The following is a 27337-nucleotide window of genomic DNA, read 5'->3' on the forward strand; positions in this document are numbered from 1 at the left end:
AGACAAGCGCCAGCTCAAGCCTAGTTAACTGTCAAACAATTAGCACAGAAGGCAAACAAACAATAAACTGAGCGTCGATTTGTCAGCTCGACTTCCAGACACTTTCAATTAATCGAATAAAATGCGCGCAGTTTATAAATTTAGCAAACAAACTGAGCGGAGCTTCAAGCAAAGAAATATAAACTCACAGAGACACTTCAGTAAGCAAAAATAGTTAGTCTATAGTCAAAATTCTGCCTATTTAATTCTTAAATAATTTTATAGAAAATAATGCAATAAAAAAATACTTGAACGCTCTTAGTCAAACATTGATGTTTATATAAATTATTAATAACTTCAAATGCTTTAATGTTCTTCGTTATTTTTGTTAGCTAGAATAAAGTTTTGGATTTAGTTATGGATTGTCATCTATGATAAATCAAAATGGCTTAAGGCTCGACTCTGAGCGCTGGAAGAGAATTGAACTGAATTAGATGCGTTCTGATTTGCTGATAACTGCGAATCCATTAAGATAAATATATAAAATAAAACTTTAAATTTACTTTTAATTTAGTGAGCGTGCTAGAAATCGAAATGCACTTTTTGCTGTTTTCACTACTCAACTATTTATGGCACAATATTGTTGTTAATCGCTGCTTATAGATTAATTTCAATTTCAGCAAGCATTTGCATTTAGTTCAAGTACTAATTTTATATGCAAGCTGTACAAACTGCGCTCACTAAGGGTGGATGAATTAAATCAAATATAATATTTTCTTATAATTACTCTCGAAACTCTCGCTCGACGGCAGCAGAGCTTAAGCTTAACATTAACCTCAACCTTGATATTGTTATTACTTCAAGTAGTTTGAAGAACTTCCTAAGAAGCTGAAGAGTTGCAGCTGCTGAGCTTGCATAATTTGTTATTACTTGAGATGAAACAGCGCGTAGGCAATCGATTATGGCTTGCAGCAAAATGTTGCAATGGCAAAAAGTGCGTGCGTCTCTCTCTCTCTCTCTTTGTGTATGTGTGTGTGTGAGTATATGCATGAGGCACGCGCGTGCACACGTGTCTCAACTACAAGACGCTATTAGCGTTAATTGCGCCTAAGTGGATTAGATAGATTTTATGACTTTGACGCCGCTTTGGCAGCCGTTCGCAATCAAACCAAAGGCAATACCCCCAACCAGCCACAACAACAACAGCCACAACATTGTTACCTGCCTGCTGCCTATCAAGCAACTTATACCTGTGTATGTGTGTTTGTGTGTGTGTGTGTGTGTGTGGGTTGCTTACTCGGTGGTGAGCATCAGCAACATGAGCAGGCGACAAGCGACAACAAGGCGAGCCCTGCAGCGATGTTCATTGCCCACAGGTGTTGCCTGTATAAGTGATGATGAATGCGAGGCGCTAACAACGCAGACGTTTTAACTACACTGAGAAAAACTGCTGACAATTAAATATATATATATATACTATATATAGTAAATATTGTACATATAATGCGGTGTTGCACTTATCAAAATCCAAAAGTAGCTCGAAAATTCCACAAATCATTTTCATTATAAGAATAACAATAACAATTAAAACCTTCGGTGTATGGAAATATTTTGTAATGCATTTTTTACATAAATTTGTTGTGTAGAAAATCAAAAACTAAGCTGATTTGGCACCTTTGAAAATATAATTTTGATTAATTTCATTTACTTTGCAGACAACACTAACTAAAAATTATTTAATAGGCAAGGTACTTATTTATTAAAGCCTTTTATTTCTTGCTAGCTGAAACACAAATCCAGAGCTAGCCATAGCCAGTTTGATTTGGATTATCTGAAGAAAAAAACCAAAGCAAATTTTTAGTTTACAGAACTTCGCACAGCAGCCAACACAAACAACATAAAACTCTTACGACAAAATTTAAAAAAATATAATAAACGTTGCTGTAGCTACATTAATCTACAATAATATATAATGAATAATTCAAGAATCCGTTGAAAGTAGACATATACATTTTGTTTTATATTATACTAATGCAAGAAGGATTATTTTATAGTTTAATTTTATTACAGTTACTTATTTCTCAATACATACTATTATTAATACGGCTGACAAATTCTCTTGCGATTATTTAGTTAAGTTTCCTTGAAATAAACGTAAATAGTTATATTAAATATATAAATATAATATATAAAATAAACTGGGGCAGATAAAGTTGCATATTCTTTGATTGGACATAAAGCATATTTTTATAAATATTATAGATGCTTATCTTTTATGTTGATCATCAACTTTTTAACCCTTAATGGGGAATATGGTCAACTATATATTTGTAGAATGCATTGAAGCAAAGACTAAAACTTGCATGATCTTTGATTAAAGGCAACATTAGATTAGGAAATGCACATATTGATAAATAGTTAGCAATGATTTTGATTCCATTGATTATATTCATGTTATATACTTTTCAATTTCACAATTATTAATTCAAGCTTATCCAGCTCAGTTGGTTGTCTGTTCTCAATTAATTTAACTCTTATGCTCAACTCTTCACAACAATGTGTGTTCAGTATGCGTTTCTTTTTTTTTTTTTGCAGTGTACTATTAGTTGCTGGGCTTCTTGTTGCTATTGCTGTTTGCTTCCTGCTTGTTGGCAGCAGCGTTTGTAAGCTTGTGACATTGACGACATGTCTACGATTTCCATGATGCTTCCGCTTCCGCGCCACTCACCACACACACGTGCCCCATTTAACTGCTCTCTCGCTCTCGCTCGCGTTCTCGCTGTCTTTGTCTATCGCTTATGCTTACTTAGGCACACGATTTGCTTATTGAAATTATGCCCGCCTGCATTATAAATAGCTTTTGATATTTTACATTTAATTTGACAATAATTAATTGAATGTTGCCATTCAGTCATGAACATTTACCAAATGTCTTTCTCTCTCTTTCTCTCTCTCTCTCTCTCTCTCTCACTCATTTTTCTTTTTACTTTCGCTCGCTTCCTGCGTTTCCGTTCGTTTCCGCTCTGCTGTGTTTCTTGCTACATTTTGCCTTTGGCACCGCAACAATTCGAGCAACTTCCGCCTTAGACGCAAAGCCAGCTGCCACATATCTATGCATGTGTGTGTGTGTTGCGTGTATGGGAACGTGCTGTCATTAAATGTCGCCTGTGATTTTTTGAGTTTCATGCTGTGCACCGCTCTCATACCACAAACTCTCTCTGTGTGTGTGTGTATGTGTTACAACATTCGATTTAGCTGGCGACTGTCCCATTTCAATAGAACACGGATATCCCCATGCATTGCTTTCAATGGCTTTTTAAATTAAAATATTGATTTTAAAATCTATTAGAGACAGAGTAACTGAGAAAAAGAGAGAGACAGAGGCAGAGAGAGTTGTAACCATCATCAGCCACTGAACGCTTTAAAGGATTCTTTGTTTCATAGCCTAGCATAATAAAATGTTTGTGGGAAATAATAAAGATATTAACGATTTAAGTCTCAACGAGCTAAGCACTGCCCAATATAAAATTTTCATTTAAATTTTCATCAGCTAGCTAATGCAGCTTATGCTTTTGTTTAAATGTAAGTGTACTTTAATGTCAAACTATTGTATATATAACTTTATTTATTTAATGCTTACAATGTGTTTTTAGTAAAAAAGTAAAGTTATTCCTGAGCTTGCTAAAGGTTCTCACAATCAGATAAGCTCGTCTTTTATATGTATTTAATAATAAATATATATATTAATTCTAGCTGACTAGGTAGACTTTGTACTGCACCACTCGATAAATAAAGAAAAATGTCTGTGTGCAATGTGTACAAAAAACGAATCCGTATTTAATAATACCAAAAAAAAATTGTAAAAACTAATGACCTGCATCAGGTAGTTGCTCCCGCAACTGCACCTCCCAAAAAGTTGAGAAAAGTATCTTCAATTCTTTTTTCAACTAGCAATCTAATGTATATCACCAAAATAAATATATGTATTTTATTTAAACATTTATATTTATTATTATTACAAGGTCGTCCCACAAAGATACAAGGAAATGCATCGAGAGGCAGCGCTCGGGGCGATTGTCCACATTTGCCAGGACATAGGCTTATTTTTCGTTAACTTTTTTGCACAATTATTGTAATTTGTGCAATCAATTAAAAAAAGATATAAAACTTGATTAAACTTACTTTTTTTTTCCAAATGTAGCTATTTCTGTGCCTAGGAGCGCATGTGTAAAAGCAGATAAGCAGCTGAGCTCATGCAGCACTTGCTGTCTTTGTCTTGCTTGCCAAAGTCGGCTGCGCTGCTTTCACGCATATTTTAATTTACTCAGAGCGCTTCGACTGCTGAGAGTGTAAAACCAAGATGGCGGCGCTGCCTTAAATTACATTGGCGGCCTCCTAGACATTTGCATATGCGCATGTGTAAAAGCAGATAAGCAGCTGAGCACTCACAGCTCTTGCTATCTTTTTCATGCTTGCTTCGCCATTGATAGTGAAATATACGCACCAATTAAATTCAGCCAGCTATATATATTAACCCATTTGATAAGCAAAAAAAGAGGTATCAGATTAGTTAAACCCTTTATTGATTATTAAGCATTTTTTACATAAATTATTTTTGTTTAGCAATTCTTTTTCCAAATCTAAAAATTTTTGCTTTGAAGATTCTGGTAGCACTGGCTTCAGTACCAAAACAAAATTCTCATAGATGCCTACTGAAGTGAAAAAATGATTTTTATATGGCTGCCAGTTTTTGGGGTATTCCCGGAAATTATTCGAATTTTATTCGACCTTTTAAACCTTGCCTAGACCTCCACGAGCATTTCAAAGCCGAGAGACGATAAATTCGTTCAGCCATCTTCATTTTTATATACATGGACTTAATAAAAAATCGCTTCAGAGGGCATAGTCTTGCTTCTATTCTCCCTGCATCGGGTCTCGTAAAGTCGGCTATGATGTACTTCCCAAATTTATTTAATTGCTTCGTTCTTTATGCTGTTCTGCCCTAAAACTAGGTTGTTACTTAAAGTAATAATAATAATAATTATTAAAAAAAATATATATGATATGAGTTGATGTTGATAAGGGACCGATGGCGATTAACAAATCAACAGCTTAGCAACATTGACTGGCAAGAAGCTGCTTGAAATCAATCAAAGCAGGCGTTGATATATTTGCCCAGCATTGTAGTCAGTCTATTACGAAATTTCACTTAAAGCAAACACAATATAAATCGTTCTATAAATTTAAAGTTTTTCCAATTTTTCTCTTTTGTTTTGAGTCATGAAGCGCAGCGAGAGCAGCCATCACTACAATTGCTGCATGCACAAGACCACATCGATGGACTTGCGTGAAGATCAATGCAGCATTCAAACCCAATTCCCATCGCTTGTCACGATAGCAACTGAGCGGGAACCGCTCGGCCAGCAAGCTATGGGCAATGGCGAGACCCCACACCAGGCTAGACTACTGGCTGGCTGCAATCCAAGCGTACCGACTGATGTCCAGGACGACACCAAGCAAACGGATGCTGAGTCCACAGTCTAAAGCCAAAATTCCTAATCGAAATAAATTGTAACTGTAAACTATGCTCTGAAACATGAATGTCATAAATATGTTTATTGAACTTACGCAAATCGCAAATGTGTGTCCTTGTGTCCGAAAAGCGAAAACTGGGTTGGCACCATGCTGAGCCAGAGTCGATTGCTCCCATTTCCAAACTTTTTTTTGGCAATATATTTTGCTGTTTTGGACGCGAGCCAAGTCCAGTCAGCCAGCCAGGCAACTGCCAATATATTTGACTATTATTTTTTATGTTATGCGTTGCGTTGCGCTTTTTGGGCTGGCATGCTGGGTCGAATTCAATATATGACGCATACGCACTGTGGACGCGTCTCTCGATGACGTCGAGGCGAGCCTTATTATTGGCCAGCCATTAGCCTGCTGCTGCAGCATTGATAAATAACACTTGATTGAAAACTAACAAAGCACTTGGCTCTCAGTAAATTTCCAAATGCTCTCTAGGGACAACTAGCGACCGACCGAGCGAGCGACCAACCGACCCGCCCGCTCACGCGAAAAACAATGCCAGAGCCACGTCTAAATCATTCACAATGCACTGCAGGCAAAAACACAAACCGCAGTTGCTGGCGCGAGGAGGGGCTGAAGCTGCTGCATACAGGAAGATCGGCAAGGACTATGCGCGCCCTTGGCCCCAAGCCCATCGCTGCTGCTGCCGCTGCTGTCCAATCCCCAGCGCAACTAATCGGCTTTGCCAGCTAACCATGCCACATAGCCTTGCTCTCTGCCTCTGCCTCTGCCTCACTTGCTGCTCCATCTCTTTTACACAATCTCTCTTAATGTTGCTTTGTTTTATTGACAAACCTTCCGCCGTCGCCGTCGCCGACGCCGTCAGTCCCTTGCCCTTTCCCCCAGTTGTTGCAACTTAAAGCAGCAGCTGTCAGTCAGTTGAGCCTGCCATCGATATGTGTACATATGTTCGTTTGTCTGTCTCTGTCCTGGCTCGAAGTACATATGCCTGCTCCATTGTAGTAGTGCCAGTTAGCAAATCCTCTCCACACAAGTGCCAGAGCACACAGCTTGTGGGCCCATTAATGCGCCTCTTTCCAGCCGCAGCAAATTTCCATTGATGCCATTCAATTTCAACATTAATTTCTATGCAGCTTATGGCTCTAGATACAGCTACAGTGAACACAGACTGCATATCAAATGCTTAAAGAGCAGCCATTGCTATTATACGTTAGATTCGTTTAATTAACAACACATAATCAATGCAAATAATTCGTGCTTATGCAATTCAAGTACAGTAGCGCACAAGAGATGCGCACACTTATATAAGCCAATTAAGAAAGCCAAATATGACTACAAAGCCTCATAGATTGCTGCGTTCGCTTTAAAATTAACAATGCGTTTTGCTAACTTTAATGTAATTTCAAAATAAAAAATGTGAAAAGTTAAAACGATGAGCAGTCTATAGAAAAGCTAATGAGAGAGTCAGAATCAGGACGTGGGACATATGTATGTCCTTATGATATTTTTGTTTTTGATATCAAAATTATCGAGTGAAAACCAAACTAAAACATGTAAAATCGGTGACCGGATTTTCTTGTTTACCACTGTAATGTTAATTGAAAATATTTGTTGTATTATATTTGATATAAGAGCTAAGCAATAAAATAATGCAAAATAATAATACAACTACTCAAGAGGGTTTAATTTCGATTACTTTGCACTAATTTATTCGTTTAGCATTAATATTTTTTAAACTAAATATGAATATTCCTACATAAATAGAAAAGATGCGATAATTGTTATTTATCGAAAATAATTCTCGACTTTCGACTAAACGATTATTTTGCCTATAAGTTATACGTATTGCACTTCAATTTTAATTAATAAGTGACAGAGCCAAATGCTTAAACTTAAATTTACTTCTGCTCGCTTTTGTTAAGTTGCAGCAACTTTAAGCTTTCAACTTCACTTTAATATCGAAGTGTCAAGAAATTGAAAACTCGTTAGCCTGCGGCACGTCTGAGATGTCGAAGTATTTGGAATTCTTACCCTATTGTGGCTGCAATCGTAATTGGCTAGTTCGGAGGGCAAGGGATCAAGTGAAGCGACAAAAGCAACATGTGGATAACAAAGCTTTCAATTTCAATGTTTAGCAGCCCTTTGGCAAAGCGTTTTTTGCTCTGCTGTGTGTTTAACGCTTATGTTGCATAATTAAAAACGAAACAAAAAAGTATAAAGCATTTTGTTTAAAAGCGAGTGCGCACTGTAGTTGAGCTGTTTGTTAATAATTAATGCATTTATTGTTGCTTTTGTTAGAGCTCATGTCAAATATTTTCACAGTTGCAAATCAAAGTCAAGCTTAAATTGAAATCTACGTTGTGTATGCACAAGTGTCTGTGTGTGTGCGTTTCTGTGAATGTGTGTGTGTGTTTATCTATGGCGTGTGCTCGGAAATCCCCTTGGCGAGTGCAGAAGATTAAGATTATGCAAATCGAAGTACAGCCTGCAAAATGCAACAAAAGGCAAAACAAGCAAAATGACATTCATGAGAGCTGATGATAAACAATGCCCCGCCCCTCACGCCCTCGCACACAGCTGCTCCCTCTGCTGCCCACATGTAAGCTCCAAAAATATATAAGCAGCAGTATCTCTCTCTCTCGCCCGGACTGTTTGTCTGTCTGGGTGTCTCGTTGTGTGGGCCGTTAATGATGCCAGGGACTTAGCCGAGGCAACACACACACACACACACACAGAGACAGACGAGTCAAGTTCGGGGCAAGGCGAGAACAGTCATCAAAATGCAAAATATGCTGCAATAAAGCAGCTGCTGCTTTGATTTAGTTTGAGCTTGAGCTTGAGCCTGAGGTTTGGGGTTGTTGACTAATTTTGACTTGCATGACATACAGTGCGTATGCTTAATCGCACTTTAAGCTGCTGTCAGCTTTAGTTTGAGCTTAAGTGCGGGCGGCGCCTCATTAATCAAGCCATTGGCATAATCATTGAATTTAAAGCGTAGCACAGTGCAGCACAGCTTGCCACATAATGTGGCATCTAACAAAAGCTGTTAGGAATGGGGCAACAAGCCTCATTAATGTGCCCAAACCAAAATGTCAAATAACTGTAGGATATTGCTTTATTTTATGCGATTTTATTTGCACGTACACACGCACACACACACACACACACACGCACATATATATATATATATATATAAGGAGCTTGCGTCAATGTCGCTGGCAACAAGCGGGCGAAAGCAAAAAAAAAAAGGGACAAAGCTCAACTGGGTCGGGTCCTGCGCGTAAATTGAAGTAAAAGGCAGGCCAAGGCGAATGCGTATAGCAAGAGATAGCAGCAAGTGTAAGAGCAGGAAGAACACAAATAATAATAAAAGAAGTTAATGAGATTGGAATACAATAAAACTTAAGCGCGTTTTAAAGGTCGGAGTTTTACTTGACTTAAGCCGGCAAAATCGATTGTTGGCGCTGCTTAGGCCCCAGCTGGACAACAACACACACACACACACACACACACACACAGACACACTAATACCCTGACAGCGAGCTTAGCTGACGTACATGAGATTAAGCGCAACGACAGTTTTTGGGGCCACTGAGACTTCATTTTGTGGCAAATGGCGCTGACACTTTAAAGCAGCACAGTGAACACTCCAATTGTTATTATTAATTGAGTTTGCGCATTTTATGTTGCAATTAAAAGCAACTTTAAGTTGCATACAAACATTTTAGTTGAATTTAATTGTTTGGCTCAAGTCTCAAGTGAAAACTTCGCTGCTCGAGCATTTGCTGTACTTGGGAATTCGCACTCGCTCCACTTCATCCAGAGCCTGCGTGTGAAGGCATTAACGCTTAGTCTTCAAGACTAACAGCAGAGCAGCAGGCACTGCCACAGCCACAGCACAAAATGGTGAATCATTGCACAGGAAATTTATTGCTAACTTGGCCAACAACAACAACAACAACAACAACGAGGAGCGGCACAACAAGTTGGGGTGGACCGCAGCCTGTGCCTCATTACAGCATTCAAATCACATCGATATACATGTGTGTATGTGTGTGTGTGCGTGTGAGTGTATAGCAGCTGTCAATCTTAAACAATTTGCTTAGTCAGTCAAGTATGCCAAACAATAACAAGCGCAAATGAGAAAAAAAAAAGCAAAGTACAAGCGGCCTGGCTGTCTATGGATGCACCCAACTACGCTATACACTTTGCTGCTGCAAAACCTTGTCTATTGTAAGCTGCAGGCGTCAGCAGTTGCCTCCCCACTCGCTGCATAGCTCTGAAGCAACAACGCTCGATAATGAATCCTGTGGGTTGTCTGTGTGGTTTATCCAGTTGAATGAGCGACAAACGTTTCCAACTTTTGTGTCTGCTGAGTGAGCGAGAGAGAGAGAGAGACACACAAACGATTGAAATAAAATGTCAATGGATTGCAGGCAAGGAAAGGCATTTCAGTGGCTTCCTTTGCTGATTTGTTTCCGTCAAATGTAGACCGTGCGGGCTTCCCGTTAACGTTGACATCATGGTCGGTCGCTCGGTCGCTCGGTCGCTCAGTCGGTCAGTTTGCTGACAGCCATGCCACGCCCACACCCAACGTACCGCCTACAGCTGTAACATACATACGCTTGTCAGCACACTGGAGTCTTGTCAGCTCACTTCTCCGGCACTTGGCATGACTGCGTCGTCGCCCTGGCTTGGCATTTAATCTCAGCCTTTCGCCTTTCAAACTGCTAAATAACAGACATTGCCCCAGCCGGCCATACGCCTTGCCTAGGCCCTCTTTCTCTCTCTCTCTGCTCGACAGCAATGCCCGTTCGTGTTGAAATTCAACTTCAAATTGGCTCCATTCAAATGGCGCCACCACCGACGCCACGCACAACAATTTTCCGCACAGTGCATCGAACTCGCGCCGACAAAGAATTTCATGCATTTTTATTACAAAACTCAATTAGTCAACAAATAGTTGCTTGTGGCTCGCATGGGCGTAGCCAGACTTTACTCAAGGGGGCAACGACGTTTGGCTGTAAGTAGAAAAATTCAAAATGCAAATTAACAAAATTGAATAACAAAAATAATCGAAACAGAATTCAAGACTTCAAAATAATCCAAATAGTCATATTCGCATTAAATTTTCGATACTAAAAAGTAAATAATCAAAGCTTAAAATAATTATATTCAAAATAATTATATTTTAAGCTTTGATTATTTACTTTTTAATATAGAAAATTTAATGGGAATATGACTATTTGGATTATTTTGAAATAATAATAAATAATAATTTATTTATTCATTAGTTCTACTTTATAATTTTTTATGCTTTTTGTTTTTGCACTTTGCACAATTTCACTTTAAATTTAATATAAACATAAAATAATATATAAAAATAATCTTTATATTGATTTGAGCAAAAAAAGTCATAATAAATATATTTTTTTTGTTCAACTAATCAACTTGGCGTAATAATAAATGATATAGTCAAATTATTAGACTTTTAACAATCCATAACCCCCACTGCTCGCTACGCCCATGCTCGAGCGCCTTGAGTGCACAATTTGGTGGCTGACTTGCAAATTAAATCAGAACATAGTCGAGAATGAGCAAACAAAAATTCACACGCATGTGTGTTGCAAGCTGCTGCGGTCAGCAGACCCAAGCAAACAGCTTGTGGCATGGGGCAAGAGACTGTGTGCAACACACAGAAAGAGACAGCCAAAGCTTCCAGGCTCAAGTGCTCAGTGCCCCAGACCGAGACCGAGACCGAGCTCAAGTCCAAGTAAAATTGTCCAACAGATTTACATTACGCACATGTTGCTGCAACAAAGTTTTTAATTTCCTCTTGAAATTGTGAGAGAGAGAGAGAGAGAGAGACGAAGCATAAAAACGACAATTGCATTTCATTAGTGTGTTGGGAAAATGTTTTGAGGCCAACCGAATGCTGAATGGGGGGGCCCGACAAACTGCTGAGCTGAGCTGACCGCACATCAAAGCAGCCCAAATAGCTTTATAGATATTAATTGATTGCATAGGTAAGCCAATGACAAAACGTCAAGAGCAGCAGCAGCAGCAGTTCCAAAGTGTAATTAAATTCCAGTTAAAATGCTCAGCAGCTCAGCTAGCAAAATAATTCTGTTCACTGCCGATTTTGCTTTAATAAAATGTTAAATATTGCTGTTGGATTTATAACAATTTTTTATTATTGCTTAAGCTCAAGGCTTAATGAAACTGCAATTGCATTTTATTCACATGCTATCAATCGAATGCCAATAAAATATTTCTTGGAATTGTTCATTGTGTTGGCAATTCACTTGAATAATCCTGTAAGTAATAAAAAATATAAATATTTGCAACAAAATGTGTCAGCAGCCAACACGTTATTAGTGCTGTTAGTTAAATTTGTCAAGGGATGCAGACTTGGCAAATTTAGTTTATTTATTATGTAAACTTTTTAGTTTGCAGCTGAACAATTTTAAAGTCGAAATGTAACTCGGCACTCGGTGTGTGTAAAAAGCAGCTGCAAATTTAATATTGTTGTTAGGCGAAAATTTATTGCATTTGAGAGCACAAGCTAAACAAGTTTTATTGGTCACACACACACACACATAGATACAGCACCTGCATAACTCAATTGACAGCCAAATGCAGCTAAAAGCGACTTGGCTAAGTGAAATTTTGCAGCTTGGTCAAACTGCAAGCTGCGGTGCAGAAAAGAGAGAAGAGAGAGAGAGATAGAGATAGAGATAGAGATAGAGATAGGGATAGCGCACATACGAACTTAAGTTGAATCTAATTTGCTCTAATCTTATCACACACTTTAAATAGGGCCACACACACATACAGCTGCACTAAAAATTGTTTGCTCCAAAGCCAGCTAAAGCGTCTGACAAACTAAAATGGATTTAAGCGCAGCTAAAGCTCACTGCATGTCCAAGTATTGCATGCTGTGCATATCTATGTGTGTATGTGTGTGTGTGTGTGTGCAGTCGACACAGTAAACTATTAATATGCAACTACGACGACAAAATTGTGAGCCTCTGTGCATTGTCAATTCCCAAGCAGTTGTATCGACACAGAGAGAGAGAGAGAGAGAGAGAGAGAGAGAGAACCCAACAATCAAAGCTGTTTACATGCAAATTAAATATACACGCACACACATGCACACATATATGCTTTGGCACTGACTACATTATTTTCACTTCAGCAGCCAGTCCAACATTTGATGTAAACTCAGTTAGTTTTTAGTTTGGCAACTTTACTATTTTGTTATTTAATTTAAAGCGCATACTTTTCACTCTTGTGCTCATAATTATTTTCTCAGCTTGATTCAAAGCCTGGCTTAAGGGCAGCTCTCACTCAAACGAACAACAAACAGAGACAGCAACGCAAAACGATTTGTGTGCAAAACTTTGCCATTTCTTTAAGCTGCACAGCCAGCCACACTGCACTTGGGCACAGTGGAGAGCGCAGGCTTTAAAGTGTGCAGAAGCTAAAGCACTGAGTGTCTGCTTCAATTTGAAGGCAAAAAATATAGCAAACATTTGTTAATATCAATGATTTTATATTAAAGCCTGCGAACTGACTTGAGCTCAAATATATTTGGCAGCTAAATTCTATTTGTATATTTTGTAATAAAAGAGTTGCTTAGTCTGCAGACAGATATTGAACTCTATAAATGCCAGAGAGCGCCTAAGTGAAATTCAAATAAGAACTTTAAACTTAATAAATTATTTTGCTTTTGGAGCTTGAGCTTCTGCTTGCAGTCTGTGAGTTCGAAAAGTTAGTTTATAATTTGATAAATTTTAGAACAACAATTCATGCCTAAAGCTGTTCAAATTTTTGATGGCACTATCGATGCTTAAACAAACAAAACGTTAGGTAAAAGTTAAAAGAATTCAAATGGCAATTGCTTGTGGCTATTTTAAAGAAATTGTACAACAATTCTTAAAGAAATCAAGCTACTCATAGTAGCGATACATACAGTAGAAGTTATTAATATTAGTTCAATAGTTAGCTCAGCAGTTGATTAAAGTATCGACTTTAATAAATAAATAAATGGCCAAGCATAAAAAAGAAAATCCAACGTTAGTAACTGAGTAATGCATGAAATCTAGTAAAACAATAGTAAATGTTAATAACTAAAGTAATATGATTGATTGCCTAAGAGATAATAACAAGTTGTTTATACTAAATTCTAATGCTTAATTAGAATTAGAATTAGTGTGGCCATTACTCAATTGAAATCTAATTAGATTGTGTACAGCATTGGAACTTGAAAGATTTTGAATTTCAGTAACAATAGTCTATATAGCTATATCTTTAGAATCAGTCTATGCGCTATAATTTATTCTGTTTGATTGGTTAGTTAATTTATTGAATATTCCGTATGGCAAGCGCGTCCACTGTAAACATTTCATATGTATGGGATAGAATATGTGAACAGTGAAGTGCATAAGTATATGCATATGGAAATTAAGTCTCTGCGCCGACTGTCTGTCAATCCAAGCATGCAACACACACACACACACACACACACACATACACCAACACATACATGCATGGCTAGCTAAGTAGAATAACAGCCAGCAAATCGTAATGCATCTGTTCCTGTGCTTGTTGTTATTGCTGTTGCATACAGATTATATATTAACACACACACACACACATACTATGACGACTGGCAGCAGTTCAATCATAATAAACTCGCTCAATTCTTAATGAGACACCAGGCCGACTGACTGAGTTCAAGCTTCGATTGCATGGCTGGCAAATTAAAAGGAATATTTTATATTTTTATGTGTGTTGTGTATGGGGGGGAAGGGGGGAAACTCAACTCAAAGTTGCGCTGCTTTATCAGTTATGCCAATAATTTTATGTGCGGCGCATAAAAATTTCATTGGTTCCTCGTTAAACGCTGCGTATACGTTATGCATCACGTATGCAGTTTTTCAATAAAACATTGCGCCCAATTGATTTCAAGCACTCGAAATGTGCTTCAAAATTTAAATAAACGACGCGCTAGCTTTAAAATAGAAATTCAGAGCTACAGCTCGCTGGCTCGGTGGTTCGCTGGTTCGGTGGCTCGGCTTGTTTATTTATGCCTTGGAGATTGCACAAACGAACGTTCAATTAAAATTTCAATTATTAGCTGCCGACGCAGACAAACAAAATACGCCTGCCCTGGCCTGTTCTGTTCTGTTGTGTTCTGCTGTGTTCTGTGGTCCTGGCCTTGTGTCTGTTGACCAGCAGCCTGGACAGACAGATAGACAGCGAGACAGACGAGCGCTGCGAGCTGCGAGAGGTGAGAGAGCATGTGGCATTAATGAAATGCGGCTATAACAAATACGCACACAATTGTCAACCCAAAGTCGCGTCGCTGTTTTATTTGTTGCAGCGCAGGCAGCTGGAAATGAAATTTCAATGAAAAGCAAAAACACAGAGAGCAGAGAGCAAGAAGAAGAAGAAAAAGAAAAAGAAAACGCGAAAGCAAAAGTGAAAAGTGCCAGATAAGTTGAGAATGCGTACAATTTAAAGTTTTGCTTTAATTGATGTTGCTAAGAAGCTTAAAGTTTGCCTTGGTAAATCTATGGAAATAATAATAAGAAGCAGAAGAAGCCATTTGACTGCCTCTCACACATGTTTAACATTTAATTCAGACAGTGTGGCAAGCAAAAGCTGCACTTAGTTCACATTAAGTTCAGCAGCAGCAGCAGCAGCAGCAGCATATGCAATCTATTAATAATGGCATCAAGTGCCATGCAGCTGGCAGCTTAACACACACACACACACACATGAACAAACACACACACACACACCCACACACTGCTCATTGCTCAATGATGCAAATCGCTGTCAGCTTGATTTACAGCATGTCCACGGTACATGCCACATCGAAGATCCTTCGACAACGCAGCTGACATTGCTGTTATTGTTATTGATGTGCACTGCCCTCTCTCTCCCTCCCTCTCTCTCTCTCGCTGTCTCTGTCTGTGTGTGGACTTGACATTCTGACGCCGACCTTTAGCTACATTTGCAGTTGCAGCTGCAGCGCTCGAGTTGCATTTGCCAGTTGTCAAAACATATTCCAAAGGCATAAGTCAAAAGCACATTTAATTGATATGTGCTCAGCTAAGCAATTAGGCCAGGCCATGTAACTGGGCCCACACCTAGTACTAGCTCCACTGGCCACAGCTCTGTTTACCCTGCAAGAGAAATTAACATGGCCATGACCGTCATAGTAATCAATTCATTACCAGTCAGCAGTTAATTCGAAACTAACATGCGCCTGCTTTGCTTTTCTACGAAATTCGAAATTCGCTTGACATTTGCATTGTAGCTTGGGCTATAATTTAGCTATGCTTAGGCCATCCCACGCGTAGCTTTGATTTTCCCAATATTCAATTCACATGCAAAAACATTTTGAGCCAATTCCGTTGAAATTTCTTTAGCCTACGCATCAGTTTTGTTGACAGTCGAACTTGCATTGAATTTTCTGCATGCAAATCGAAGCGCAATGCAAAATTCACATGCTAATTATAGTACATAATATGCTTATATTAATTATATTAACAAAATGTTTACACTCGCTTGATTTCTTATGCATCAGCCAGCTAGCCACACATGCGTGAGCTACAGCAATTGCTTGAGCCTAATCAGTAATCAGCCGAGAGAGAGAGAGAGAGAGAGAGAGAGAGAGAGAGAGAGAGCGAGAGGCAAGAGAGAGAGAGAGAGAGACGAGAGAGAGAGAGAGAACGAGAGAGAGAGAGAGAGAGAGAGAGAGAGAGAGAGCGCAGCGCTGCTCGCATCCTTCGATGCTGCTGCGACTGAAGAAGAGTCTCGCAGCAAGTGGACTTTGTTCTCTTTTGCCTGCGCATGAGAAACTTTGTTTTATAACAAATTATTTAATATTATCTACAAGCCTCACAGCTCAGTTGACATTAATTCCAAGTTACAATTGATATAACAATAATAATAAATATAGAATATCTTAGTATAGCAGAACAATTCAATAAAATTTAAATTAACAAAAAATCTTTCTTTTTCCTACAAATGACAACAAATATCAAAGAGCGTAGTTGAGTATTTGAATTATAACAAAAGAAATGACAATGCAACGATTTTCTTCAGCATTATAGCTATAGCCAATGCACCGATTTCTAATTAAACTTGAGCGCTGTTCAAAGCGTGTTTAGCAATATTCAGCACAAATGCTTTGTCTCGGCGACTGTTCGATGCTGGCTGCATAAAGTGCAACTTTAGGTGTCCACTTAGAGTGCAAACTGATATGGAGGGCCCACCTCAGGGCAGTAAAGACCAAGTGGCTTGGAAATCTTAAGAAGCTCGACTGGCTGCTTGCATCAAACAAGCTGCAGATGCAGATACATCATCAAAGCAATAATAACGCCAACTTGGACCTACGCCTTCTACCTTTGGGCCTCCCTTGGTACATCACCAATCCAGCAATTGGAAGCGAGTTTCGATTTCAACAAACACAGCAGCCGGACAAGCTTATGCGCCAAGGCCGACATGTTGGCTAGAAATCTGATGAAGACTGCAAGGAAGCCACTCATTAGGTCTAGTTAACAGCAAGGATTAGATAAATGCACACACCAATAAATAAATAAATAAATTTCCATACTGAGTACCAGTTATATTCAAATATATAAATGATTTCGGACACAATAAATTCATTTTAAAAAAATTATAATAACTTCAGCTTGACTGATATTTGAGCTGCATATTTAGTTATCCACTGAGCAGCCTCATTGCAAATTTAGAAACGTTGAAAATAGTTCCAAGTTCTCTCTCCCTCTCGAGAACAGAGTTGAAGTGCTGTTTAGCTGATTAAAAAACAAGCAAACGTTGGCCAAGCAGGAATTGACCTACTCTTGGGCCACGCCCACACCAATATGTTGCTACCAGTGGGTCTCATACTGGTGGGTCATATTTCGTGGACGGTGAAGCGCACCCAATGGCACAAGTGGAGGAGAGGCAGGCAAAGCTTTACGCGGTGGGTCAACACATTGAGCAATGCTCGATGATTTGCCAGACCGAGCGCAGGCGCAAGCAGCTTAAGGCAAAACTGTGGAAACATGCGGCAGCTTGCTAGGAAATAAAAGCGAGAGAAGGCATAACAAGCAGTTCTAAGACGCTGACGGCTGAGCTAGAAGAGGAGCCAACAAATGAATTAATAAATATGCATCAAAAGCCGATAAATCTTTGTTTTTGCTGCAAGCCAGAAATGAATTTGTGACAGCAACGATTTCGAATCGTGTTTGCCTAGTTTGCCAATCAATTGCGTATACGAGCCGTAAGCAATATAAATTGCTGTAGCGTTCACTGTTAGAACAAGCAGCCAGCTGCTGCAACTTTAATTGCTCTTTAGCTTGGCTTTAGCTATTAAAGTGTTTCATTTTGTTTAACTAACATTTGTTGAAGGCAGCGCTAAGCTTATAATTTAATTCCAAATTTTGACTTTGATTTGATAAATGACGTGGCTTTGTTCATAATCTTAGCCATACGTTCATTTGATTTTTCATTTTCATTTTCATTTTCATTTTCATTTTTACTTTTGCATTTTCGCCAGATGACTCTACAGTTTGGTACTCTCAGTATTTAATGCTCTGTGTTGTGTCGCTGAGCTGATGTTGGCTGATTATTGGCGAGCGTAATATGAAAATTTGATGTTGGGGCGCACACAGTTGGCGACCGCGCCACAGCCAGCGAATGTTGCTGCTGATGAGATGAGATAAAATGAGATGAGAGTTGCATGGCTTGGTAATGATAATGAGACAATGACGATGATTGATTGATGAGTGCTTTGCTGTTTACTCTTGTTATGCTATTCATGCTGCTCTTGCTCTTGATGTTGTTGTTGCTGTTGCTGTTGTTGGTTGTTAATTAGTGCTTGGGTCCTCTGACTTGGCTTTTGCATATTCAATGTGCGAGAAATTGTTCTTGCTGTTGTTTTTGCTTAATGCACAGACCGACCGAACAACATCGCATCAAATGAAGCAGCGCACAAAGAGCTTTTATGCTTTTCTTCTTGGCTGTTTGTGTCTTTAACTTAAACTTTGGCTTGGGCTTGTGTTTAGCCAATGCGGCTGCTCTTCTTCTTTTTCTTCTTCTGATGCTGCTGCTGCTGCTTGTTGTTGTTATTACTGTTGCTTTAGATATTTATGAGCTCATAATAACTCTCTCAATTCTTAATACGCACACACACACACACACACAAGTACCAGCATGTTTAATTCCACAAAAGCGCAAAAAGCACAACCACACACACACACACACACACACACGCACACACATTGGCACACATAGCTGTGTTTTATAGCTGCTGTGGCTTTTAACTTTATTTTTTTTTCTGCTCTGCTCTTGGCTGCCAAAAGGGTTTGCTTTAATTTAAAAACTGAGCTTTGCCTTTAACCCACAATGTTACTTACATATATAAACAAGCACACACACACACACACACGCACACAAGCTGCTGATGGCTGCAGCAGATTAGTGAACATGTGACCTTTTGGCCAGCGCCTCCACAAATCAAAATTTTAGCCAAGTGTCTTGTGCAATTTATTTTATTGTTGCTCAAATTAACTGAAACAACAACACACACACACACACACACACACACACGCACATTTTGACCCTTTTATTTAGGTTGTCACGTGGTGCAGCCAAAAAAAATAGGAGAAAACAAAAAGGCCACAAAACTTTTGCTGTCTGCTGTCAAGCCTTTTGTCTAACAGCCAAAACACAACAACAAAAAAATAATGTATATATATGAGAGAATAAATCGAGTCAGCAGATGAGCTTTGCGCATTGAGCTCGCCCAGCTGTCAATGGCTTTGCTACAAGCTATTATAAATATTTTTTGACAGCTTCACATAGTTTGCTCAAAGTTGAAGCCGTCCGCACCTTTAAAGCTGCTGCTGCTGCCCGAGCAAAGAAGTTCAAATGGCTGGCAACAAATTGTTGGGCCCAGCTGGCTGGCAGGCAGGGCATCAAGCATAATGTTGGAATTTATTGATTTATTTTATTTCAAGTATTTATTTACCCACCACGTTAGTTGTGTGAAACAAAATATGTATTTATTTATTTAGTGCTTTGTTGCGGCTAAATTTAATTTTAAGTTCATACATATAAAAATATATTCATATTTATCTAGGGCAATAAATAAATTTGAACATTGTTTTGAAACATCAGCTCAATCAACTCAACTCTACAATTAACAAGTTTCAACTTATGTGTTAACACATATGTTTGATTCTTAGAATTGCAATATAGTGTAAGATTATCTTTTATGCATTGAAGAATCGAAGTCTGCAGTTTTATTAAATATTTGCTGAGTGCTAAGTGACTAAAAAGTCTGAAATATTTATAATAATTCTACTTTCACAGCAGATACCAATCGTAACTCACATGTTAATCAGGTAAATATATAATTTATATATAATTTATATATAATTTATATACTGTGTCCCGGGCGTGACAATCTAGCTAGAAAGGATGCAAGCGCAGCTTTCTGGGCACCGCAGCTTTCTTGGGCTCAGGCCAAGTTAACGCAGCGAGAGGCGAGAACTGGTGGGTAAATTAGGCAAAGCAAGGAACGTACTGCTGACTGTCTGAACTAGAGCAAAAACTCTATCGGATAGTCACAGGATGCTTGACGGGAACACTGTAGCCTGCATAGGCATCAACACAAGCCAAAGATTGTGGATGATGCAACATGCAGACTGTGCTTAGTGCATGAGGAAACTCTGGAGCACATACTGGAGGAGTGTCCTGCGCTCTGCAGAGTAAGCTTTAGTCTAGTACAATGAGCAACTTGAGACCACAGTCGCAGTCGCAGTGCGACTCCCTAGAATAATAATAATAAATAAAATATATATGTATTTTTTTTTTTATTTATTTTGTGCTTCAATCACCAGTTCTCCCCCTGTTCATACGCTTTATCGCTTTATTTTTAGCACAAATTTGGTTATTTCTCTATAGGTTCGAAATGTTATTTATCAATTACATTAATTTGGCAGCTACTGCATTCCTTTTGTTGATTCATTAGTAATGCATTAGAATGCGGCATAGCTGCAATTGAAGTTGCTCTCATTTGTGTGAACTTTTCTCGAAAAATAGCAAAAAGCATTAATTGGGTAGACTGACGCCGAATTTTAAGCAACATCTCCAACAGCTCAAGCATGAGATGTCAGCACTTATTGGCAATATGCTGGAGCAAGCTATAGCTATAGCCATCATTGGTCTTGCTGCAAAAGCTGAAGCGCCCCATCGACGAGCTCAACTATTGCATGCGTCAAACTGTTGTTTTTGATTCTATATGAATTTAATGGAAATATTTCATTTCAACAACATATCGAACAATTTAATAGCGACCCCAACTAGCACAGAAACATTTAATACCAATTAATTAACATACCTGAAACTCCATTCTTCATTTTAGCAATATTAGCAAATATTGTGCAAGTACCCACAGTGCACTGTTTGTTGTAAATGTTTCTGTTCTGTTTTGTTTAAAAGAAAATTGCTTTTAATTTCTCTCTCACTTATTTTCGGATTTAGCTGCTTGATTTCTTCAAATTTTCAGTAAAATCTGTTTAAGAAAGATTTCAATATGAAAAGCTCTTTTACAGGAAATGGGTCTATGGACAGGATATGCCTCATATCCAATAATCTTTAATAGCTCGCATAGATCAGGGGTGTGGCCACATAAGTCTCGTCAGATTTTAGTCTGTAATTTGTCAAGTCGTGGGAAATGTTTTATTATTTTTCATATTTAGTTGCAGCTGCCATTAATGAAAAATGCATTTGCCTTGCCCACTAAACGCGAATCTGGAGCCGGCAGCAAAGGCTCAAAACTGATTTTTGCTTGAGGTTCGAGAGGTTGATTTGATATTCTGGCAATTTAATTTTGCATGGCAATTTAATTTTGGGAGTGGAGTGACTGCTCTTGAGTGACTTAGGTAGTGATTAGTTAGACGGTGGAGACTGGGATTACTTCACCCTCGGTGACCAATTTCAGTGAATAAATAATTTGTAGGCTACATCGTTAGCTCAGCTCAGGTGACTGTGATGTGAGGTTTTGTAACCAAATTGGGTCAATCAATAAACGCAATTGCAACTGACGTGGCATGCAATTGAAAAGGCGGCATAATTAGCGTCCAACTGACGTTCGCGGCATGTTCAGCGATATTCTGTATCAAATGTTTCGTAACATGAATTAATTTACAATTTTGTTTTACAAATCGATTTGCCTTAACTGTCACTTTGACTGACATCTGAACTACAAATTTGGTTATCCAAGTAGGCGACTAAAAGTTTTCCACTAAAACAGCCGCATTCACTAAAATGTTTTGTCCAGAGCAAGTGAACGACGTAGACATAGAAGCAGATAAGGTGATGATGGACCGCGCGTGCAAAAATATGTTGGACCCAGTGCGCGATATCGTGGAAACCTTATTTAAAGTGGACGGAAGGGCACCCCCAAGGGTGCAGGTGAATGAAATGAAGAGAAATCTCGTCTCGTTGGGGGAGCACATCAAGGAGTGCGCCAGTATATACCAGACGCAGTGGAAGCGCAAATACCTTACAGGAAAACTTTGGGAATATGTGGGCAAGATTCTGGAAACCGATGGCAAGGAGCTAGCCCAGCAATACAATCATGAATAAGAAGATTTAAGACGCTGAGAAACGCAGAGAAATAAATTTAAATAAATAAAAATATAAATTTTTGTTATTTTTTCTAAGTGGGGTGGCTAAAATATATGTATACATGTATTTATATGCATATGTGTGATTAATTCACAACAAATTCAGAAATTGTAATTTTCACATAATAACTTTGACTCAGTTTGAATTGCTGATGAAAAATAGTTACATAGCTTTCATTTTTAATAAACATTATACAAATAATAAATTAGAGTAACAATTAAAATTCGAATATAAAATATAGTTATAATACAATAATTGATAGAATTTTTATGAAAACAGCCAAATGGCTTAAACAGGAATTAAAATTGAATTGTTTGTTTTAAAATAAACATATAATGAAAATATTAATAAAATAAAATGTATAGAATAAGAAAAGGCATTTTATAATTATAGTAACATGCATAAAATAATTAATTTAATTTTTATTATTAGAAGTTATTTATTATTACGCGAATCTGGAGCCGGCAGCAAAGGCTCAAAACTGATTTTTGCTTGAGGTTCGAGAGGCTGATTTGATATTCTGTCTCTGTGCCGTAGCGCTAGCTCATTGGCATTTTGGAAAGAATTTGAAATTAAACAAACTAATACTGTAAACATTCTATCTAAGCAGCTAATTGCCGCTACTATATAAGAACAGACGACGAAATTATAAAAGATTATTAGCCAGCCTTATAAGCCACTGCCTCCGCCTTTGCTGTCAATTTTGACGGATGAATGAAAATAAATTCAGAGAATCAAAAAAGTTGCCTAACCAGACAGAAGTTGCTGTTGCTGCTGAGCATTTAAAATATTATTATTTGCCATTTAATACACTCGGATAATGCCATAATTAGGCGAATCCACAATTAACGTTGCAGGGACGCAGGTTGAAGTTCATGCGAGTACTTAACGCATTTTATTTACATGTGGGGGGACTTTGCATGTTAAGCTCTTTACAATGCACACAGCACGGCGGCAAATGTTGGACAAGTTGGTCAGCTTAAAGCTAAACGCTCGGCAGTTGACATTTGCTGCAGCGGCGAGCAGAGAGCAGCGCAGCGAAAATTGCAACAGTATATCGCGTATACGACCTGTTTATCAGCTAATTAAATAGATTTATGGCCATGGCATTTATGTATGCGCCGTTGTTGCTGTGCAGGCAACTGCAAACAGATACTTAAATAAAAAAGCGCAGCCAGCACTTGCAACACACACACACACAGACACACGCACACGCACATAGAGGCACAGTCTTTATACTTTATGATACGTTGTGTCATTTTTTATGCCGCTTAATTAAAAGCGTTGACACATGTGTCTGTGTGTGTGTGTGTGCATTTTATGCTGACGGCAACTTAACAAGCATAAAAAATAAATAAAATAAATAATAAAATGAAGCGTGGCAGGGCAAGCGCAAGCAAATTTAAATACCAGACACGAATAGCTAAGCTGAGAGCAGCTTCATAGCTGAAATTTTAGACAAGGTTTAATTGTTGCGCATATTTTCGCAGAAATTTCAATGCAACTAAGCTGTTGGTATTTTCGGCGTAGGTGTGTGTGTGTGTAGCTGTGTGTGTGTGTGTGTGTGTGTGTGATTGCATAGTGAAGCTGTTGCACATTAGAAATGTTGTGGGGCAAGCTTTTGAAAAAAAAACGAAAAAAGCTTTTGCCTGCTTTCAGGCGCAGTCTACTGCTATTCAGCGTTGAAGCTTTTACATTTGAACTGAAATTTCCCCTAGCCAAGTGGCCACAGCTGTGAACTGCGCTGCCGCTGCCGCTGTCGCTGCTAGTTGTATGACATTCAATTTAAGTTTTGTTGCTGTTGCTGTTGCTGTTGCCTTCGCTACTCGACTCGCCTCACGACTCGCCCCAACTCGACTCGCACTCGGCTTTCGGCTTGGACTATGCACTTGTGGCGCTTTTTGTAGCCAAAGAGCTCAACCCCCGCACCCGCACCACGCCGCTTTCGAACGCGCCCACGACTGACGGCCTTACCCAAATTATGCCCTTTGCGCACCTTGTGCTTGTGCTTGGCTCTCGGCTCGGCTTTCGTTCTGTGCTGTGCAGTTTGCTTTTGGGGCAGGTTGCGTGCGCTGAGCTTCGGATTCGGATTCTCACTGAGGCTGCTGTCACTCGTGCGGCGTCTGCCATAACGCATGCATCAAGTGTAGCAACAGCACAGAGTTCAGTTTCAGTTTCAGTTTTTCCCGGGAACTTGAAGCAGCGTGTTGTGTTGTCGGACAACTGAGCAACATCACCCAACAGCTCCAGAAGCTTAGCTAACTAACAATCTCACAAGAAGCTCAGTGCGTGTTTTTTGCTCTCAGACACAATCAACTTAAGTCTTGTGCGCGGTCTCAAACAATATTTTTTTGCGTTTTTGTTTTGTTTCACTCGAAAAGTTGCAATATTTTTGAATAGTGGCGCCAAAGCGCTTTTTGGCCAACAGGTATAAATTAAAATTAAGTGCTTATATATTTTACAAAAAAAAAAAAACACTCTGTATATATATTGCTGTAGTATTTATATATTTGTTATGCCTTGAAACTCAGTACGCTTATCACAAAACATTGTGCCGGAACTGTTAGATAAGCGACGAAGTTTAGCTACCGCAACCAAACACCTGGCCCCAAAAAAAAAAAAAAACAAAAACGTAAAAATAAAATACGCAGCTAAAAGTATGTAAATATATGATAATGTTGGTGTAATCTACATTGATCGTAAATAAACTCATCGCTTGTCATAATTAATTCAATGAAACTGCTGCTGCCTGCCGCTTGTTTCTGTTTTATTTTTTTTTTATATTTTTTTAGTTACATTTTTTTTACTGTGACTGCGCTGCAGCTATGCAAATTGCCAGTGACTCATCTGTTGCTAAATTACAGCTAGTTAGTTAGTGTGCCTGTGTGTGTGTGTGTGTTAAGCTTATTGTTTTATTTTATTTAAATGTGCTGCGCGTTCTCAGCTTGCAGTTAGTTCTTTTGCCTTTGACTTTGGCTTGCAATTGACTCAACTGCTCTGCTAAACAGTAATCGCAATCGATAATATGATAAAATTATATACACTCTAGTGTCTCCTATATAATTTTTTTGTTGTCTGTTGCTGTTTTGTTTTAACGCCACAATCCGCTTTTTATCCATTGTACGGCCATTTCCGTTGCGCTGATAATAAAGCCCCCGCCCCCACATGGGCGGCAGTTAGAGCAAAAAATCCCCATTGTCAGTGGCCCATTGACTGGGCCTATTACTCATTAAAGCGCCGTTGTCAATGATGCATAAAAATCGGCAGTTCTAGTGCCTCGAGTCTTGAGTTTTCTGGCCATTAAATCTTTGTCACATACGCACATTTTTAGCTTGATTTATGCTTCTCTTATGGATCTTAATGCGCTCTTCGATGATTAACTCATTGGGCTATGACACTCTCATGTGCCTTTTATGGCCTCAGTGAAGATTCTCATCTTATGATGAGCCAAGTCTGATTGAGCTCGAGACTGTGGCAATCGCAGTTATGATTGTTATAAAGTTAAATGAAATATAGTTTTGGGCAGAGTTCTTGCAATTAGTCAATTAAATCAAACTGTTCTCGCCTTGATTCGGAATACAACATATCTATAAAAATAAAATTGCATTGGTACAAAACTGAATACAGTAAGCATTCTGTTTAAGCAACCTCCACACAAAAAATAAAAAAATTTAAGCTCTGCAAATTATTTTTATTCTAAAGTCCAGAGTATTAATATCATTAGAAATAATAAACTACAAATTGAAAAGACAACAAGAAAAATCTGCAAAATATAAAAAAAATTCATGAACGAATTTTTCTCCAAAAAAATACAAACTGTATCAAAAACTTTTTTAGCAGATGAAACCATTGAAATGTTCTGATCTTGACAAAGAGTTTTACCAAAAAATTTAAAATAAAAATCAGAATTTATAGCAATGCTGGTCCATGAAAATATTCTTAACAGCAATATGATATTTTTTTAATAAATTTAATTAAATTAAATATACAATAAAAATATAAACAAATTTTTTATATTATATCATCAATATTAGCATCTATATTAAAACTGATTTATTTGTATAAAATCAACTTCTGTGCAACTCAGTGAAAAAAGCTTGGCTCAGTTGCTGGTACCGAATGCTTACTGTAACATCAATTTACGCGTCTGTTCGATATGAAATAAATTTGCGTTTGTTGGCCAATATTTGCGCTCAGTGTAGTTGCATAGCACACACACATGGCTAAGCTCACATTGTGTTTTTTTTTTGCACATTGTTTTTGAAATGCGTTTGCCAAATTCTAATTGAAACGCTAACAACAAACACAAAAGCAACAACAACAAGCAGAGCAATCAGCAGCAGCAACAACACGCTAATGTGGCAAGTCTACATTGTTATACACACACACACACACACACACATATGTAACTAGTTGGCTGTTGAGACAACTGTCTGCGCTTTTCGGCAGCCGCCAAGCAACAAGTCGAAGCGTCAGTTCATTAGGGATCAAATTTAAGTCAACACACACACACACACACACACACACACACACACACGCATGCACAGCGAGTGAAAATTGTCTCATTAGTACAAGTACCAGCAAACACACACACACACACACACACATATAAATGGTAACTCAAAAGATGCCTGCAAGGCAATAATTTTGCTTTAGCCTGCCCGCCTGCTTGGCTGCCAATAAAAATGAGTACAAAGTGTTCAAATGTTGTCCTAGGCGCCTCCTCTGCCACGCCTCCTTAGCTTGCTTTGGGCTAGCCTTCGCCACAGTGCAAAGTAAGCGTTCGGGGCTGGGCCCAGCACTGCCAAAGTCCGGCCAAAGTAAACTACTAGAGCAGCTTACAACAACAACAACATAAAACCAAAAAGAAAAAATCGTATAAATTTGCGTGCCACTAAAACAAGCACAGTGGGTCAAACAGCAAGCAAACTGCAAATGCTAATAAAGCTAAAAGTTATTTATTCAAATTTAGTATTTATATAGCTAACTGACTTATTTTAATTTGAATGAGCAACTTAAATAATATGCTTTGATTGATTGCTTGCATTTCTTATATTTAACTAAAAGTTAAAATATATATTTAAAAATTCAA

General features: G+C 38.4%; 1 protein-coding gene across 2 annotated transcripts in view; it reads left to right on the plus strand.

The window, feature by feature from the left end:
- The first annotated feature begins 24379 nt into the window (after positions 1-24379).
- Positions 24380-27337, plus strand: part of LOC108606973 (ras-related protein Rap-2b) — a 37476-nt gene continuing 34518 nt past the window's right edge. The window contains exon 1 of one of the 2 annotated variants that reach the window (XM_017997541.1): positions 24380-24673. The gene's annotated coding sequence lies outside the window, so the exon portion shown is untranslated. The remainder of the gene's footprint in view (positions 24674-27337) is intronic. The other variant, XM_017997542.2, reaches the window with a different exon arrangement.

This window comes from Drosophila busckii, chromosome X (assembly GCF_011750605.1).
Source record: "Drosophila busckii strain San Diego stock center, stock number 13000-0081.31 chromosome X, ASM1175060v1, whole genome shotgun sequence".
Classification (NCBI taxonomy): Eukaryota; Metazoa; Arthropoda; class Insecta; order Diptera; family Drosophilidae; genus Drosophila; species Drosophila busckii.